Below are 18,753 nucleotides of genomic sequence, written 5' to 3' on the forward strand. Positions count from 1 at the left end.
TTTTACTCCTCGAGCTATGTTCACATTTAATTGTTGCTTCTAGTGTCTAGGCAATAAGGGAAGAAAGGAGTACATGTTGAGCAGGACATGCACCATTTAGCTAGGCACTTGACAACCCTATTAAGGTCTTCATGTAGGGTATTTTATTTCCAGGCAAGGAGGAACTGTTCTTCTCAGGAGGCCCTGAGAAGAGGTCACTTCTGCCAGTCCATGTGAATTAAGGGTTCAAACTTCTCTCACATTAACCCAAATTCCTCATCCTATTCCTCATGTTTCCATTACCAGGGCCCTAACTCTAAGTTAAGAGAGACCTGTTGAAGCTTCACATTCCACCTCCTTTGCATCCTGAACGCCCTCACAATTCAATTCAGTCAGTTTGGTCTCTGGCTGCAAGAGATCAGTCACTTTAAACACTGCTGTGAAAGCTTTCTGGCTTTTGTGGTGTTCTAACTTGATGACTGGTGCATCTGAGCCCTTGGTTCTCCCTTTTTGAGATTTCCAAAGTAGTTAGCAAAGTCTGGACAAATAAAGCAGTCATTTCCCCATTTATCATTCGGCTACTAGCCACCCAGTATTTCACTTTCTACCTATTTCACTTCCAATCTACCACAGATAAAGTTATTAAGCATCATGATACCATCTCACCCAAGGAACTATCATCATCCCACTTACCACCAACACATCACTTTTATTTCTTAAAAAAAATAAAATAAAATAAAAAAGGGCCTCCCCTGGTGGCGCAGGGAGTTGAGCGCTGCGCTGTGAAGCTGTCCGCAGCCTCTGCAGAGCTGGTTCAATCCCAGCTGGCCAGTAAGGGTCCCACGTGGCACAGCAGACCTCTCCTGTCTCGCCCGCTGCTCCCCTCAGCAGTATATTTCGTCAGTCTGCCTGTTCTGTTCCCCGCTCTGTCTCTGGTGAATACTGTCACCCTCCCACACATCTGGCTGTACCCCGGTTCTTGTATAAATAAATAAATCTTTAAAAAAAAAAAAGAAAACTCTGACACAAAGTACTGCGTTAGAAAAGATAGTTACTTAGCAGAACAAAATTCACTACAATCAAAACCTCTAAAAATCTAAATGGTCTTACTTTTGTCAGGCAGCCAACTTGTAGTTTATCTATAATGTATATTCTTATGATCATTTCACTTTGAATTTATTTTAATGGGATTGAACTGGGAAAAACACAAGATAACCATCATTTATCCATTCCAGATGCAGAGTGTGTCAGGGATATACATTGACAACAAATGAAGTAAGTTAGTTTCTTTTTTCTCTGTGCGCTAGCATGAGATTTTAACTTCTGCTGAAAATGAAAATGAATCTTTAAAATGTCATTTTACTTAGTCTTAAATGAGTAACTATACCTGAAACCCAAAAAGCGTATTTTCAGAAATTCAAATAATCTTTAACTATATTAGACATACAAATGCATTTCGCTGCCATTTTCACTCATCTTCAAACCAATTATGATTATAAACATCATCAAATCTTGTTTTTTTATTAAAGAAATACTAAATAAGCCTCTCCAAGTACTCATCTCACGCACCAAATTACTGTCAGGGACTGGAACATGAGGTTGGGGAAAAACTTCACTTTCTACACACTCTTTTGATCTATTTGAATTTATCATGTGACTGTATTATTTATTCAAAATAATATTTGAAGTCACCTGAGATCTGCCAGTTTACACCATCTGCTATTGTATTTATAAGTTCCCCTTACTACAAAAGCCTCTTACAAGGTAGAATATCCTCATAAATCTCCAATCTTCATAAATATTTCCATACTGGAAATTACTATCATTCTTTTGTTAGAAAATTTCCCTGCAAACAATGAAAAGGTATATAATGGTATAAGTGTGAAAGTCTGTGAAATCCTTGAATAAATCTTTTAGCTTGACATGTTTTCCATTTGTTCCTACCTCTTTGAAATAAGATAAACAGCCTCATAAAAATCCGAGAACAAGAGACAAGAAACATAAGCAAAATTACAAATGATAGAGCATAATATAAACAAAATAAAACCAATTCAAAAAGAATTGCATATAAATCACAAGGACAGGTGTATCCGTTGAAACCAGTTCAGATAACACAAAATAAGACTGCAGAAGCACACCCTTTCAATTCTAGAAAACTCTGTTATTTAATATAAATGTAGGAGATAGAGTTATAAACTCTTTCTACTCATGTTGTAATGAGGCAACTGTACAAAAGAAAAGCTCTGTACTTGAAGTCAAAAGTCCTGAGAGAATTTCTGGTCTGCCCAATTCTGTTTGTGTGATTTGGGAAATTGCCAATGGTGGCCTCACTTTCCTTACCCATAACATCTCTGCTAAACATACTGTCGTAAATACTGACATCTTGTAAACTATAAAATGTTACTAAAATGTATTACAAATAATGTGCACATCTCCCAAAGGTAAAATAAAATGCCATGAAGTTACTTTTTCTGTCATTTAAGAATTCTCTAATGCTTTCATGTTTTTTTAAAGATTCTATATATTCTGATAACCTTAATTCAGATCTTTAGGGTTTGTTTTGGTTTAGTTTTGTCCGTTCCTTTGTTTTGTTTCTTTGTATCCCACAAATGAGTAAAACCATTTGATAGTTGTCTTTCTCCTTCTAATTTAGCATAATCCCCTCCAGTCCCATCCATGTTGTCCCAAATGGCAAGATTTCATCTTTTTGTTATAGCTGAGTAGTAGTCCATTGTGTCCCACACTATGTCTTCTTAACTGCACTCATCTGTTTTTGGATACTTAGGATGTTTCCATAACTTGGCTTTTGTAAATAGTGCCGCACGTACATAAATGTGCATATAACCCTTCCAATTAGTGTTTGACCTTATTATCAGACAATATTACTGACTACAAAAAAGCCGTATAATAAACTACTGATAAATTACTGAATATTAATTATATATATGGCTTCCAAGTGCATTCCTATACACTAGCAATAAGTAGCTGATCCATACAATTTTAAGAGAAATGCTTTATACTATTGCAACAGGAATATAAGTACCTGAGAACAAATCTAGCAAAAGATATATAAGACATTATGACATTTTATAAAGACATTAAATAATACTAAATTTCACAAGAACACAGTTTCTTCCCAAATTAATCTGTAAACTGATACAATTCTAACCAAAAATCTTAAGAAATTTTTATGAGTTTAACATGCTGAATCTAAAAAGAATTTATATGAAAAAACACGGGTCTATAAGTAGCCAAGACCATTTTGAAAAAAAAATGAAAAATATAGGGAAGGCTTATCTACCTGATTTTAAGTCTTATTACATAGCTCTAAATGGATGCTGTGATCTCAGAAGTAATGACATAAACTGGAGAATTGAGGAACAGATATGTATTGGGAAACTTGATATTTTACAGTGAGAAAGGTTGGAGTAGTCAAAAAACAATGCTGGAGTAGGAGAAAAATTTATTCAGACAATTAAAAGCCTACATGTTAAAAGCAAAGCTCTAAACTTCTTAAGAAAGTTAAATTAACTCAAGAAAATAAAAAACTTCTTAAATAAGATTCCTGTGAATAAGATAAACATATTGGGAAATGATTCTTTAAAATTTAAAACTTTTAAGTATTAAAGTTCTCCTTTTTTAAAAAGTTAGAGAAAAAAGTTAGGGAAAAATTATTAAACCACTCCTGAAAAGCACAAATATTTGAGCAAATGGAAAGCATTTTTCTGCAGATATTTCATAAGGAGGAAGGCTAAATATAAAGATGCCTGTTTATTCTGTGTTCATTTATGTGATTCCATTTAAATTCTCAACATCTTAATTCTTAATCGCTAATAAAATTGATACTAAGATCTATATGAAAAAATAAGCAAGTAAAAAATAGGACTATGAGTTGGAAATATAGGCACTATAGGTTGGAAGAGGGGAGCTAAAGGAAGATTAGTTAGCTCTACAAGAAACTTCAATATTATCAAGTGTCAAAACTTAAAATAATGTGGTATTAGCATATCAGTTAGGAGACCAACCATGAAACAAAGATAAATGTCCAGAAATAGAAAAGGTACATATAGAAATGTAATTCTGTATAAAAGCTGTATTTCAAATCATCAGAAAACATGTATGATCAGTACTTCTGTAATGGATGTTCCCCCCAAATCACCCCTTTATGCAAAATCTCAGCTCTCAAAATCTCAGGGCTTATAGGGAAAATGGGTTAGAATTCACACTCAAAAAATTCATAGGTAATCATGAAAAAGATAGGAATCTAATTTTTTTTTTTTTTTACAGTGTAGCCAGCTTTATGTATACTAAAGGAATTTGCTGGTCGAAGTGCTTTGGAAAAGCTACAGCCTATGACTCATTATGAGGCCATAGAAGAAGGATTATCACAGCCCTTCTCAGTCTTTTGGCTAAGATCAAGTGTGAAGGATTATCACAGTTTGTAATATTTCACAGTCTTAAATATTTAGGCTTGCTTTTCTGCCTTTGTGATGTAGGTCCTTGATGGCATGCATTTTCCATCAAAACTACGCTGTGATACAATGCATCGCCTAGTCTTCAGTACTTATCTGTTTTACTACTGAAAAATCTTTTGTAGCTTTCTTTTTGAACTCATGTCTTCGCCAGACAGCTGAAAACTTGGAAAACTATGGTGATATAAATCAGCATTTCTAAATAAAAAGTCTCTTCTGCAAGATTTGGTGATGACTACTGTAGGTCTTTATATATCTTGATAGATTACACTTTTACTTTTGATTCTAAGAAAGGTTATTCCCAACATAATTTATCTTCAATCCTATATCCCTCAGTTTTTTTCATTTCTTCTCTTTCCTTACATCTTGTTCTTAGTGATTCACAGCACTCGTCCCAGCTGTAGATCTCTCTTTTCTTGTGTGCATATTCTACATCTCAATGTGAATTCCTTTATGCCTTTTTCTTTAGAGTCATATACTCTCATTTCTTTGAAAATCTTGACTATTTCAAGTTTTATACCTTTCCTTTTATATGTATTGCTTGGCATTTTTGAACCAGTACGTTTAAACATATTTATAGTGTTGATCGAGTGTTACTTTTTTAACATGGAAAATTTTCAAATGTGTGAAGTAATAGCAAAACACAGCCTTGTTGGAGAAAACGTAATAAACTGAGATAACTGGTTGATAGTTGAGGCATGTAGTGCAGGGTGTTTTTGTGCACATCTAGAGTTTCTCACAGATGAAACTGTGCATAAACAAATGCAAAGTTAATGTTATGTTTAAACTGTCCCCTAATACATCAATTATGTCAGAACAAACTGTCTTTTCAAAGCAAGTGCTATAATAGAACTTACTGTACTTTCTAACTGGAAAAAGATAAAATTGAGCCCCCACAGATAAATGCCAAATGGATCAAACCTCTACATATAAAAAAAAAAAAATAAAACTATACAAGTACCAGGAGAAGACAAGCACAAGAATATAAGAATTTCTATATATCCTGAAAGGGAGAACGTTTTCTAACACTAATCCAAAATGCAGAAACAGGGCCTCCCTGGTGGCAGAAACAGGGCCTCCCTGGTGGCGCAGCGGTTGAGCACTGGGCTGCGAAGCTGCCCGCAGCCTCTGCAGCATCGGTTCAATCCCCAGCTGCCCAGCGAGGGTCCCACATGGCGCGCAGACCTCTCCTGCCGCCCGCTGCTCCCCTCAGCAGTGTACTTCAGTCCTTCTGCCTGCTCTGCTCCCTGCTCTGGCTCTGGTGAATTCTCTCACCCTCCCGTGCTTCTGACTGTACCCAGTGCTTGTATAAATAAATAAATAAATAAATAAATAAATAAATAAATAAATAAATAAATAAATATTTGAAAATAAATAAATAAATAATAAAATAAAATGCAGAAACAATAAAAGAAAATATTGGCAAGTTCAATTATATCAATATTTTCTAAGTGTGACCCCCCCTCTTCCCCAAAAAATGCAAAGTCAATGAAAAAATAACAGAAAAAAACTTGCAGTTTTTTACTGGCAAAGAGCTCCTCCTAATTACATTTTAGGTAAAGGCCCCTGAAAAAAAAGAAGAAAAAGAAAAACAACCAAATAAAAAATAGACAAAAGACATGGCATACAAAAAGTGAATGATTTGAATCAAACACAAATGTTCTTAAACATATAAGAATACACTGGGCCTGATTCATAACAAGAAAAGAGCAATTCAAGTAACCATCTAACTCACAGATTGGAAAGCAAAGTATGATAACATCTGCTCTTGATAACACTTTGACGAAATTGCTTATGGGCATGCAAAATGGTTCAACAGAGGATCATTTTACAATATCTTTAAAAATTCTATAGAAATGATAAGCTAAAGCTATTTTATATTATATAAGACATAATTAAATTTATATATACTAAAGAAATAAAATAATCTTCACTGGCTATTTTTCTTCTTTGTGTTTAAAAAACATTCCCTTTTTTTAGCAAACCAGTTAATGAAATATTTGTCTGCTTTATATAATATACTTATGTAATACTCATCTCATATTCTCACTGAAGAAAATGGTTTAGTTAACTATACTTTCCTTTAACTATCTCAATGGAAACAATACTGACTTTGGAGTCATACAGAGGTAGAATTAAAAATAGGCTTAGCATTTTGATTGGGTCACCTTGAGCAAAATACTTAGACTTCTTAAAATTCAGTCTTCTCACCTATAAATTGTGAACAATCACAGTGTTTGCTATTATTAAAATGCCTGTCAAAAGCTAAGACCATGGGAGGCACTTCTTGAATGCTAATCTCTACTGTCTGCCCTGCCTCTGACTGCCCTTCCCTTTCCTGTTGAGGCTACTGTTATTAGATCGTAGACATTCAGGACTCACAGAAATTAAGCACTAGGTCAATAAAAAATTATCTGCTAAAGCAGTCTTGCCTTCTTGATCATGCACCTTTCTCCCCATCTTAAGTGTCCAATATATTTTTTCCTCCTTTTCATTTCCCTAACAAAGTATCCTACATTGTAATTGGCAAATGAAGCTGAATATATTATCCCTACCAAGATAATTTGCATTTTAATAAGACACAAAATCTATCCCATTAGTCATGAGAGCAATCTTAATCATCATATATCATTTGATGGCTCGGTACTATATAGTGAACTTTATTTGAACCAATTTGAACTTGGTAAGTGTGGACTTAGCAACCTGCTCTTCTAGGGAAATTGAAAAAGATTTTCTATACCCTTTCTTTCCTTATTTTCCACTAGGTAAGTTTATGAAACTGGAAAATTTGCTGATCACTCCAGAAATTATCAGCAAATTGGGGAGAGAACTGAGCTAATATATACCTTCCAAATATGCCAACAATACCAAATGGAGAAAGATATCAATTAATATAATTACAGTCTTCTTAATCTGCTAAGGTAATGATTATATTGTTAGATTTCCTAATGTTAAACTATCTTTCAACACAAAAAACTAAAATACAAAAGACATAATCAGCACAGAACATGCTTGTTCATAGTTTATTGTTCCTTAATTTGCTAATGTCTTGTGATATTTATATCTCTATCATATATATTTTTGTTTGGCTTATTCTTGTATTGTAGATTAAGGTTGTCTTTGAAAATTAATTGTGGTCATTTTTCATCTTTTTTTATGGTTCAAAATAGTAAATCACAGGGGTGATATCTATTCTTTGAAAGTTAGATTGAATTATTCAGGTACAAAACTATTTGAACCTGGTGATTTTTTTTTTAATCTCTAGAACCCTTTCCCATTTCTTTCACAGTAATCAGTGTCTACCACCTTTCAAGTCACTTCAGGTAATTTAATTTTTTTTCTAGATATGTATGATTATAATTTATTTAATCAGGGGTTACCTAACTTTTTTGTCTTTTAAATAAATTCATTTTCCCTTTTTTATTGCCCTAATAATTTGGCAGAATTGCAGGCTTTATAAAAACTCGCAGTCCTGTAAATGTAAACCATTGTTTCAGATTTCAAATTACAAAACTCAGTGAAGCATATAGTGAACTCCCTTGTATTTACCACCTAACTTCAATAATTTGATTACTTTTACTCATTTCACATAACCCAAATCTTCTACCCTTTATTATTTTGAACCAAATCACAAATAACATATCATATCATCAAAAGTATTTGTATTCCTTACCTACAAATAAGGATTTTTTTAAACATAACTGCAACATTATTGTCACAACTAAAAGAACAAGAATTTCTTAAGTATGCAGTGTTCAAATTTTAATTTTTCTTATAAATATAAATTTTAAATAGATTGCTTTCTTTTTCCTAATAATAATTACTAGGAAATAACTACCAGATGAAAACTGGTTGTAGAACTTTGAAGTCTCTTTAAACCAATAGGTTGTCTCCTACTCCCATTTGTTCCCCCTCACAGTTTGCCTATTTATCTATTTGAGGAAACCAGATTGTCCTCAAATACAAGGATTACTAGAGTCTGGATTTTCCTGATTGCATTTTGATGGCACAGTTTATCATCTTTCAGTCTGTTGTATTTCCTCCTAAATTAGTAATTGGATCTGAAGTTGATCAGATTTAGTTTTAATACTATAGCTGGTGTGTCAGGAAACTTACAATGTCTGATTGCCTCTCTTTTTTGCAATGTTAGTAGCTGTTGTTGATCAATGGCTAATTCATTGTTGATCTTTTAAGAAACCAGTTTGCAAATTTTATTTCTCTTTTTATTTTATTTTCCATCAATTTCAGAGATATTTTTATTAACTTTCTTCTGCAGTACTCATTTAGTTTATATTGTAATCAGATATGCGTTATATATGTAGATATCAAAAAAAATTCTCTAATGTAAAACAGCCATACAAATAAAAGTGTAAGTAGGGATGAAAAGAAACTATTATTTAACAAAAACCACTAATAGCATTATTAAATATAAAATACTAATTATGATTAGCGACATTTTTACATATATTAAATTAAACTAATTATCATTAAATTCAGCAAAAAAGGCTAGAAATATCTATCATAACTTTTGGTATTCAACTACTGACTAAAAGTCATATTGGAGATAAATATTGAAATTGAGACAGTTTTATTTCTATTTGTAGAAAATATGATTCTGCATTTTTAAATCCAAAATAATCCCCTAAAATATGAAAAAAAATTGTAACAAATCTAAGTATAAATTTAAGAGAAAATATTTACAAGTTCATCTGTATCATATATGTAAGGAAAATGGGATAGCCAAACAGTTTGGTGTGATGATTTCAACTGGGAGCTGTAAAAATGGCAACAAAGGAGGTTCACTGCTTCACTCCCAGGAGGATAATGTAAAGTAGGCCAGAGGGGCCTGGAACCAGAGGATCTTGAGACTTGGGGCAGAACCAGAACACATCCTGAACTTCAGAGACCAAGGCTAAGCATGACAGAAGAGACACTGAGGAAATTCAACTCCATACAATAAAGTGTGTTGGAGAGAGGCCCCTAGAGACTGTAGGCAGGGCCAGAGCAGCCCTGAGGAAGGGAGAACAGATTAGTGTGAAAGTGCAGCCTTTGCTGTGGGGAGATAAATGAGGAGGTTCTGGGATGAGCCAGGTGGGCAGGGTCTTCATTGAAAAAGACAGGGCCCATAACAGTGTTCACGGAAGCAGAGCTGAAAGTCCGGCCCATAGACTGAAGAGAGCAGATCTAGAAACCCAGAGAGGTTTGCTATCAGTGGTACCAAACACATGAGCCACCCCCCTACCTGCCCTTTGCCCCCGCCCCCAAGCCCCCTTACCCATGATTGGCCTACTTCAGGCCTCTCCCCCATACCCTGGGTCAGCAGTTCTCCCCTACGTATAATGTTATACAACATACTGAACTACCAAGTCAGCAAAATGTTTAAAATAACAGCACCATCTGCTGAAAAAGTACATGTTCTGACACACACACATACACAAAAAAATAGCAAGATGGCAGATGGAAAATTTTCCATATCTAAGAGTGGAATTATGGAATCCTATGGTAACTCTATTTAACCTTTTTGAGTAACTATTTCAAAGCAGCTGCACCATTTTACATTTTCACTAGCAAAGTCTGAGGGTCCTGAAATATCTACATCCTTGTCAACACTTGTTATTATGTCTTCTTCACTCTAGCCTTTTCAGTAGGTGTGAAGTGGTATGTCTTTGATGTATGAGGGAGAACTTCATGCATCTGTGTCCACTGGGTATCTTGATAGCAACATTCCCTTGCACTTGATTTAATCTCATGTAGTTTTGGTCATCATGGTCCAGAAATGTACAAAGTCAACCGCTAATACGTACAATGATCGAACTGCCTAACAACCCATTTCTCAGAATGTATCCCCATTGTTAAGTAACATCCCTTTATTCTGGATAATCGAACATTATCAGATACTTGTTCTTCAAATATTTTCTCTCATTCTATGTCTTGCTGGCCTGCTTTCTTGATAGTGTCCCCCTAAGCACAACTTTTTAAATTTTGATGAAGTCCAATTATCTATTTTTAGTTTGGCCACTTCTGCTTTGGCATTATTTCTAATAATAATCATCTTTTGGCATTATATCTAAATAAGAGATCATTATCTAGAATCCAAAATCAAGAATATTTACATCTATATTTTCATCTAAGAGCTACATATATGTTAGCCCTTACATTTAGTTGCTGATCTATTCAAAGTTAAATTCTGTAATGCTGTGTTTGTAAGCCCAACTTCCATCTTTTATGCGTATCTGTCCAGATCTTGCATCCCCATCTGTTGAATTCTCCTCCTTTCCCATTATATTGTTTTGGCATCTTTATCAAAAATCAACTGACCATAAGTACGTGGGTTTATTTCTAGATTTTCAATTCTTTCCATTGAAATATACATATGTGTGTGTGTGTGTGTGTGTGTGTGTATGCCAATACCACACAATATTAATGATAGAATGGGCTGGGCTCACATGGATGTTGTGTATGTTGTGGGCTGATGTTGCACCTATGGAATGCTGAGCTTGGGAAATCCACTGATTTACAGTAGGCAGTAAGCAAGTCATCTTCTCATCTTATGGATGGTGGGTCTCATCACTTCAAGTATCAGATGTATAAATAGCCCTGAGAAATGCTCAATTAAAAGGGCAGACTGGGCCTTAGACCCATGGAACACTCTCTCCCCTGACAGGGGAAAGTGTCCCTACTCAGTTGGAAAAGTCAAATGTGTGTGAGTTAGGACAGGTGTTTATAGAAAAGACACATGTCTTTGACTAATGCAGCATTCCAGGTACTTAAAAATAAGAACCCAGAAAGATGAGAGGTTTATGAAAAGTTGGTATTTGTGGAGGCATTTTATAAATGGAGTCAGAAGCTAGTACAGAGAAACATTACCTGCTTCAATTGTATTTGACTAAAGACCTTAAAACTGGACCCCAAAAAAGCAAATTTTTTAAGAAACCATCAAGCAAACTATTGCTTGAGCAGTCATCCTGATCATGAGGACTGACAATTATGCACTTTTTGCCAGAGGATAGAATAAGTAACTAATTGTGTGTAGCCAAGAATAGTTTAAGCTTGCTCACACAAATCAACTCTTCTTTAACAATTTATTTCATCATTCTCTTTTTCTCCCATAAAAATATCCATTTTTTTCTATCCTTGGGAAACATTTTAGATTTCTACATGAATTTCTTTCTACATGAATTTCACCAAATAAATGTGCTTTGCCTTTTAATGGCATTCAAATTTTTAGGTTAACAGGTTAAAATTCAGGAAAAGGAGTAATTGATGGAAGAAGCCTCTTGAAAAATGAATAATGGAGCCCAGAGCACAGGTAGACAAAGCAAAAGACTTGATTTTACATAGAAAAGGGGGCACTTTAATATGCATGTACATGTACTTATAATAAAATATAAAAGTGTATGTGATTATGGGATTATTGATGGATTTTTTTACATTTCCATCTTTTTAAACTAAATTATTTTGATCTAAAAAGTGATCACTCTTATGACTAAAAAATTAGAAATAGAACCAAGATTAGAAAGTTAAAAACATAATAGCTATAACTGATAAAGTCTGTCTTTGAAAGGTATCTTTGAGAATTCTGTTCCTCACATTATTTAAAAACCAAGTATATCCTCTGAAATACATGAAGAATGAAACAACATCATACAATACAATTTCTGTTTCTATAGATCAGTATCTATAAAGTCATGGTTTACATTTAAATCATGGAACTATATTACAATAAAAACATCCATTTTAAAGTATTTCTCATGACAAAGTATTGGCTTAGATTTTAAACTAATTTTTCTCACTTTTTTCCCTGTCTTGAACTTAGTTTTATCACTATAACTGTTCCAAAAATTATAGATGGATTTGTCATTTGAGAATTGCAAAAGGTCAAATTGTCCCAAATCTGAATCCCTGTGGTCTATCAAGATGCCTCAAATTCCCTCCATCAGAATCAGTCCTAACCCTTAATATATTGTAGCTCCCTAAAGCCACTGTTACAAAAAGAGAATGCTGGGAAGAGGTAGAACTCATGAGAGCAGTAGCACAGAGAAACACAATACAAGCAAAAAAAAACCATGGCCTTGGTGGGGTTGGCATATCTGGGCATGAATGTTGGCTCTCTTGCCACTATGACTTCAAGTGAGTCATCAAACATATCTGAATCTCGGGTTCTTTAACTCAAAATATGACTCTAATCCACAGGTCCCTGGATCCTAGATCCTTGTCATCCTTCCTTAAGGGCACATCTCTACACCATTCCCTTCCCAGGAGAGCAGGTGCAGCTGTGGTTTACAGAGAGACAATTCTCCACCAGCCTTTGCTGACCAACAGGCAACACACAACATGCTTTTATGAAGGACAAAAGACTGTTGTCTTCTGGGGCCTGTCTGCACTTTTACACAGTGAGCACCTGTATTTTATGTGATAAGCAAACTCTCACTTCTCACCTATAAGCAGGTATATAGATCACAAATGGATGAATTCCAAGGTCTAGGCTTTGTAGGAATTAGGATGCATTTCATTCTCTGTAATGCAGCTCTAACAGTAATATGGCTGAAATCATGAGCCCTTAGACTCAGGTTTCTGTTGCTGTATTTTATTGACCAGAACCCTGGAGGAGAAAAGAGATGAGTGAGTTACAAACTTTTTTCATGTGCCTGGAGCTATGTGCCTGAATCAGGTGGGCACTCAACAAATGTTAGTTCCTCTTCGTCTCCTTGAGGAATTTAAATTGAAAATATGTTCAGTTTCCTGTTAAACTCCTCTTATCAGAAGAGCAGCATAGTAGCATTTTTTCCTGATAACAGTGCTACTAAATGTTTATTTCAGTGGCATTATACAATTTCCATTTGCAAGTTTCAGACACCCTTTGCTATACCTAAAATAAAGCCTTTATGGGCAACTTCAGGCAACAGATTAGTTAGAGACCTGATGAGGTTTTCATTAGGAGGAAGTTGTTCTTTGCCTCCTACTAAAGCTATCTTGTGGTAAAATATCTTAAACCCTAATTATACCTTAGAGCCTAAAATTCAACTCTCAAGAATATTTTTTATGGTAAGAAATCTAAAACAGCAAAGGTTTTCTGGAGCATGATATTTATATCAACATTACTTATATTGTGGACAATCTGGGGAAAAGCTTAAAAGCTGGAAATAACTATAGTATGACTGGCTACATAAATTATACTAGTGAAATATACTACATTATATTTTTATAAAGAATATGTTATAACATTAAAAACATTTGTTATGATTTTGAATAGAAAGATCACAATTAAAAGTAGTTATTCAGTATTTTTACAAATTTATAGAAATTGATGTACAAAAAAGTATTAATAGTAATTACATTGGGATGGTAGATATGATTTCATTTTATACTCCTTTTTATACCTATTTTTATCATAAAAAAGCCCAAAGACATTGAGTACATAAAATACCCCATGATCAAGGCAAAGAGGTGAAACTACCTGGCTATGATGCATTTCTCTTTTAGCTTTTCTTAATATTCACTACAAACTGATATCATCTCTAAGTATACATGTGTGGAGAACATGAGACCACCGTGTATTTGGTCATGAGCCCTTTAGTTCCCAAGGAATATCTACAGACTCGTGGCAGTCCTTGTCAACTAACAGGAAAATCAGACAGTAAAATATATTTGTTATTCTTAAGTATTAAAGACTGCATGTCTATCCCAGACATAGAGCTTTATCAGTGTTGGCATCTTGATCCCTTTTCAACTCAAATCTGTGATTATTCTCTTTTAATTATAACTCTAGGAGAAAAGGATAGTGGTAATATTCAGGTCTTAGCCCTTACCCATACCCAGCCTTTTCCCAAAGAAAACGAGGCTAGAAACTATACTCATAAAGATAACTAATGCTTCTAGATGCAGTTCTGTAGTAAGTGATTATCTACTATTTGGAGGTAATTCATTCTACTTATTTTCCCAGCACAGAAATGTTTATGACCTGCTGATTATTTCAGGTTCACAGAGCGCTCTGTTTCACTGTGGGGGGAAAAAAGTAGCTAATGAAGTGTCTGACATACCAGAAACAATTCATATATTATAATTCTGGTTCTGGTACTTATTGCCTTGGTTACATGAACATAAAAGTTAGAGCACTACCAGTCATAGAATCTCAGTTCTTTAAAGTTCACTATTCATGCTCCTCACATCTAGTAAAGATGTTAGTAAAATCCTCCAGATAAAATGGTAAAAGTAAGACATTTTCTTGCAAGTGGTTGTTCTTGCATGGTTCTCAAACTCTTATCTCAGGCCCCTGCTACACTCTTAAAAATTATTGAGAACTTCAAAAAGCTTTTGTTTATGTGTAGTGTGTCTACTGATATTTGCCTTATTAGAAAATTGAGAAATTTTAAATATTTACTTTTAAAAACAAGAAACTCATTAATCTATGAATATTTTCCAAAAATATTAATAAGGAAAATAGCAGAATTTTACATTTATGCAAATATCTTTAATGTCTGGTTTCCCAAAGAGATTTTCCTATTTTATTGCTATATCCTTGATATGGCATATCCTGTAGCCACTGGAAAAGTTTACATTTGTGAAAGAATGAGAGTGATCATAGTAGCATCTCATTATGAGAACATTTTATAACTTTTTTTTTTTTCGGCCGGAACCACCATCTTCCAGTAAGTCGCCAAAATGACTAACACAAAGGGAAAGAGAAGAGGGACCCGCTATATGTTCTCTAGGCCTTTTCGAAAACATGGAGTTGTTCCTTTGGCCACATACATGCGAATCTATAAGAAAGGTGATATTGTTGACATCAAGGGGATGGGCACTGTTCAAAAAGGAATACCCCACAAATGCTACCATGGCAAAACCGGAAGAGTCTATAATGTTACCCAGCATGCAGTTGGCATTGTTGTAAACAAGCAAGGGCAAGATTCTTGCAAAGAGAATTAATGTTCGTATTGAGCACATTAAGCACTCTAAGAGCCAAGATAGCTTCCTGAAAAGTGTGAAAAAAAATGATCAGAAGAAAAAGGAAGCCAAAGAGAAGGGTACTTGGGTTCAGCTGAAGCGCCAGCCTGCTCCACCTAGAGAAGCACACTTTGTGAGAACCAATGGGAAGGAGCCTGAGCTGCTAGAACCTATTCCCTATGAATTCATGGCATGATAGGTGTGCAAAAAGAAATAAAAGCGCTCTGGACTATAAAAAAATAATAATAATAATTAACATCTCATTATTGTGAAAATATTTTGATCTCACAGTTATCTGAAATTGTTTGGAGAGTCACTAGGGTCCCTAGACCATATTTTATATGACCTAATTATTGATGGAAGTATGTAAAGATTTTCTTTATTTCTCAGATATGTCCTAAAAATGTGGCAATCTGTAACCTGTAGTCTTCTTGCTTTTGCAACCACCAGTATTGATAAAACAGAAACCAAATCAAATCAGTGTTGTAGTGCTTAGATTTAAAAATGTAGAAAAACTTGAAAATGTGTCCTGAAGAACCAGATGTTGTTGTGTATGATTTCAGACATGAATTCCACATGAAGTAAATCCTTTCTCACGAGAAAATCACTTGTTTTTCCCAGTATACTTTGGCAACTCACCCTCTCTAATTGATAATGGATGGCACCTTTGGCTGACTCAGTGGCATCTTCACAAATTGAATAAAAACAGTGAACAGAGGAGGAGACAGGTTTAGTGACAGTGTGTTTGCTGCTATTACTTTGGTGCCGGTGTGCCCCTTTGTTTAGTAAAATATTTTTTTTTTTTTTTTTTTTCAAATATTAAATTTTATTTTTATATTCCCCCATACAATTGCAAACGCCCCATTCTGACCCCAATCCTTCCCCTCCCGCCCCCCCCCCCAAAAAGTGTCTCTGGTTCATAGTTTTTGTTGATTTTGATTTTCACTTTCTTATATTCATTTTCCTGGTCCCTTATTTAAGTTTTCTAGATTCCTGCTATGAGTGAGACCATCCGGTATTTTTCTTTTTCTTTTTGGCTTATTTCGCTGAGCATGATCCCTTCCAGTGCCATCCATGTTGCTGCAAATTGCATGTGTTTATCTTTTTTGAATGCTGAGTAATATTCCATGGTATATATGTACCACATCTTCTTGATCCAGTCATCTATTTTTGGGCATTTGGGTTGTTTCCAAAGCTTAGCTATTGTAAACAGTGCTGCTATAAACATAGCAGTGCAGGTGCTCTTTGGAATTGATGTTTCTGTGTCCTTTGGGTAAATACCTAGGAGTGGAATTGCTGGATCATATGGAAGCTCTATGTTTAGTAGGTCCAGAAATCTCCACACAGCTCTCCATAGTGGTTGGACCAGTTTGCACTCCCACCAACAGTGCACAAGAGTTCCTTTTTCTCCACATCCTCGCCAACATTTGTTGTTGCTAGTTTTTTTAATATGTGCCATTCTCACTGGTGTGAGATGGTATCTCATGGTAGTTTTGATTTGCATTTCCCTGATTACAAGTGATGTTGAACATTTTTTCATATGTCTGTTGGCCATTTGCATTTCCTCTTCAGAGAAGTTTCTTTTTAGCTCTTCTGCCCATTTTTTGACTGGATTATTTTCTTTGTTGTTGCTGAGTCTCATCAGCTCTTTGCAGATTTTTGTGATCAGTCCTTTATCATTAGTGTTGGGTGCAAAAATGTTCTCCCAGTTGGTGGGGTTTCTCTTTGTTTTTGTTATTGTCTCTTTTGCTGTGCAGAAGCTCTTTAATTTGATGTAGTCCCAGCTGTTTATCTTTCTCTTCACTATCACTGCTTTGGGTGATGTGTCTGTAAAGATGTCTTTGATGTGCAAATCCCGTAGTGTTTCGCCTATATTTCCTTCTATGTATTTTATGGTTTCAGGTCTTATGTCTAGTTCTTTAATCCATTTTGAGTTGATTTTGTGTATGGTGTGAGGTAGTGGTCAAGCTTCATTCTTTTGCATGTAGCGACCCAGTTTTCCCAGCACCATTTATTGAACAAACTTTCTTTGCTCCAATGCATAGTCTTTGCTCCTTTGTCAAAGATTAGTTGACCATAAATCTGTGGGTTTATTTCTGGATTTTCTATTTGATTCCATTGGTCTGTATGTCTGTTCTTGTTCCAATACCATGCAGTTTTGATGATTATGGCTTTGTAGTATAGTTTGAAGTCTGGGAGTGTGATGCCTCCATTTCCTTCTTTTTTTTTCAGTAGAGCTTTGGCTATTCGGGGTTTTTGGTGATTCCATATGAATTTCATCAATAATTGTTCTATTTCTTTGAAGAATGCCATTGAGATTTTGATTGGAATAGCATTGAATCTGTATATTGCTTTTGGTAGGATGGCCATTTTAATAATGTTTATTCTTCCAATCCATGAGCAGGGGATGTCTTTCCATTTCTTTGTGTCTTCTTCTATTTCTTTTAACAGTGTTTTATAGTTTTCTTTGTATAGGTCCTTTACCTCTTTTGTTAGATTTATTCCCAAATATTTGATTTTTTTTGTTTCGATAATAAAAGGGGTGGTTTTTTTGATTTCTTCTTCTTCAGATTTATTGTTTGTGTATAGGAAGGCTACTGACTTTTGCGTGTTGATTTTGTATCCTGCCACTTTACTGAATTGATTGATGAGTTGAATTAGTTTTTCTGTGGAGATTTTGGGGTTCTCTATGTATATTATCATATCATCTGCAAATAGTGATAGTTTGACTTCTTCTTTTCCTATTTGGATTCCTTGGATGTCTTTCTCTTGTCTTATTGCTCTGGCTAGGACTTCCAGTATTATATTGAAAAGCAGTGGTGAGAGTGGACATCCTTGTCTTGTTCCAGATCTTAATGGAATTGCTTTCAGCTTTTCACCATTGAGAATGATACTGGCTGTTGGCTTGTCATAGATGGCCTTTATGATGTTGAGGTATGTTCCTTGTATCCCAAGAATTTCAAGGGCTTTTATCATGAATGGGTGTTGCACTTTGTCGAAAGCTTTCTCAGCATCTATTGATATTATCATATGGTTTTTACATTTCTTTTTGTTGATGTGTTGGATAACGTTGATTGATTTTCGGATGTTAAACCATCCTTGTGCCCCTGGAATGAATCCAACTTGGTCGTGGTGAATTATCTTATGGATACATTGTTGGATTCTGATAGCTAAAATTTTATTGAGGATTTTTGCATCAGTGTTCATTAGGGAGATTGGCCTATAGTTTTCCTTTTTTGTGTTGTCCTTATTCGGTTTTGGTATTAGTGTAATATTGGCTTCATAGAACGTGTTTGGTATTGTCCCTTCCTTCTCAATTTTTTGGAAGAGTTTGTGAAGGATAGGCACTAATTCGTCT

At 34.8% G+C, this 18,753-nt stretch overlaps 1 long non-coding RNA gene and 1 pseudogene across 3 annotated transcripts in view; both read left to right on the plus strand.

The window, feature by feature from the left end:
* LOC119256002 (uncharacterized) overlaps positions 1 to 13,627 on the plus strand; it is a 104,316-nt gene extending 90,689 nt beyond the window's left edge. The window contains exons 5-8 of one of the 3 annotated variants that reach the window (XR_005127603.2): positions 1,215 to 1,254; positions 7,217 to 7,372; positions 7,741 to 7,774; positions 12,645 to 13,627. This is a non-coding gene — a long non-coding RNA (uncharacterized LOC119256002). Of the gene's footprint in view, positions 1 to 1,214; positions 1,255 to 4,266; positions 4,666 to 7,216; positions 7,373 to 7,740; positions 7,775 to 12,644 lie in introns of those variants that run through there. The other 2 variants (XR_008553606.1, XR_008553605.1) reach the window with 2 other exon arrangements.
* Positions 13,628 to 15,089: 1,462 nt separating this feature from the next.
* LOC119254798 (60S ribosomal protein L21-like) lies at positions 15,090 to 15,643 on the plus strand (annotated as a pseudogene).
* The last annotated feature ends 3,110 nt before the right edge of the window (positions 15,644 to 18,753 follow it).

Source organism: Talpa occidentalis, unplaced genomic scaffold (genome assembly GCF_014898055.3).
Source record: "Talpa occidentalis isolate TD23 unplaced genomic scaffold, MPIMG_talOcc4v2.1 talOcc4.3, whole genome shotgun sequence".
Lineage (NCBI taxonomy): Eukaryota > Metazoa > Chordata > Mammalia > Eulipotyphla > Talpidae > Talpa > Talpa occidentalis.